Source organism: Heteronotia binoei, chromosome 4 (assembly GCF_032191835.1).
Source record: "Heteronotia binoei isolate CCM8104 ecotype False Entrance Well chromosome 4, APGP_CSIRO_Hbin_v1, whole genome shotgun sequence".
NCBI lineage: Eukaryota > Metazoa > Chordata > Lepidosauria > Squamata > Gekkonidae > Heteronotia > Heteronotia binoei.
In genome coordinates this window covers 15,282,218-15,283,732 of record NC_083226.1, presented here as the reverse complement: position 1 = coordinate 15,283,732, position 1,515 = coordinate 15,282,218, and the positions used below count along the sequence as shown (strand labels likewise).

At 43.3% G+C, this 1,515-nt stretch overlaps 1 non-coding gene across 1 annotated transcript; it reads left to right on the top strand.

Moving 5' to 3' along the window:
• Positions 1 to 1,170: 1,170 nt before the first annotated feature.
• LOC132570638 (U4 spliceosomal RNA) lies at positions 1,171 to 1,308 on the top strand. Its single transcript, XR_009555344.1, has one exon. It is a non-coding gene; the product is annotated as a U4 spliceosomal RNA (small nuclear RNA).
• The last annotated feature ends 207 nt before the right edge of the window (positions 1,309 to 1,515 follow it).

Sequence of the window (1,515 nt, the reverse complement as noted above, 5' to 3'; positions counted from 1 at the left end):
TAGCTCTTGCAGAGGTTGTCCTTGAAAGGGCAGCTTCTGTGAGCGCTCTCTCAGCCCCACCCACCTCACAGGATGTCTGTTGGAGGGGGAGAAGATATAGGAGATTGTAAGCCGCTCTGAGTCTGATTCAGAGAGAAGGGCGGGGTATAAATCTGCAATTCTTCTTCAATTCTAAAATCAAGAGATACATGCATTTCTAATACAAAGACAAGCATTACAAAACTTAGCTGCCTATTTTGTGATATTCTGTGCGATTGTAATAAAAAAGGCCAACACCATGCTGGGAATCATTAGGAAGGGAATTGAAAACAAATCAGCCAGTATCATAATGCCCCTGTATAAATCGACGGCGCAGTCTCATTTGGAGTACGATATACAATTCTGGTCACCGCACCTCAAAAAGGATATTATAGCATTGGAAAAAAGTCCAGAAAAGGGCAACTAGAATGATTAAAGGTTTGGAACACTTTCCCTATGAAGAAAGGTTAAAACGCTTGGGGCTCTTTAGCTTGGAGAAACGTCGACTGCGGGAGGACATGATAGAGGGTTACAAGATTATGCATGGGATGGAGAAAATAGAGAAAGAAGTATTTTTCTCCCTTTCTCACAATACAAGAACTCGTGGGCATTCAATGAAATTGCTGAGCAGTCAGGTTAAAACGGATAAAAGGAAGTACGGTATTTCTTCACCCAAAGGGTGATTAACATGTGGAATTCACTGCCACAGGAGGTGGTGGCGGCTACAAGCATAGCCAACTTCAAGAGGTGGACACAGAGTGTTGGACTGGATGGGCCATTGGCCTGATCCAACATGACTTCTCTTATGTTCTTATGATATTCTGATTGGCATCTGAGAGAAGATAGACTACCTGAGCAGACTCTGTTAACCCTGGCTTAGCCTTAACCAAGAGAAAATGTATTTAGCATGGGCTAAACTATACCAAGGACCAGTGTTCCCTCTAAGCCGAGTTAGTGTGAGCTAGCTCACAGTTTTTTAGGCTCTGGCCCACACATTTTTGTGTTATCTCACAAAAAATGGCCTCAGAGCAAACTGATTTTTGCAGTAGCTCACCACTTTAATGCTAGTAGCTCACAACTCTAACGTTATTAGCTCACAAAGCAGAATTTCTGCTCACAAGACTTCACAGCTTAGAGGGAACACTGCAAATGACTACTGCGCAGTAGCAGTATTGTAGCCAATGAGGTTAATCCAAGGCGCAATTATTGTTAATTGAAAACTTTCCCCAGTACCCCACCATGACTTAGCATATAGTCGGCATTGGCAATTTTTTGACAGTCACCACAGATATTGAGCAGGGAATGCATCACTTCTTACCAGGCCTTTTATTTATTTATTTTTAACAGGAACGCAGTTCCGGCTGGCTCGGTATCAGGGGGTGTGGCCTAATATGTAAACGGATCCCTGCTGGGCTTTTTCTACCAAAAAAGCCCTATGTGAAACGATGGTGATGTCAGGGGATGTGGCCTAATATGCAAATGAGTTCCTGCTGGGCT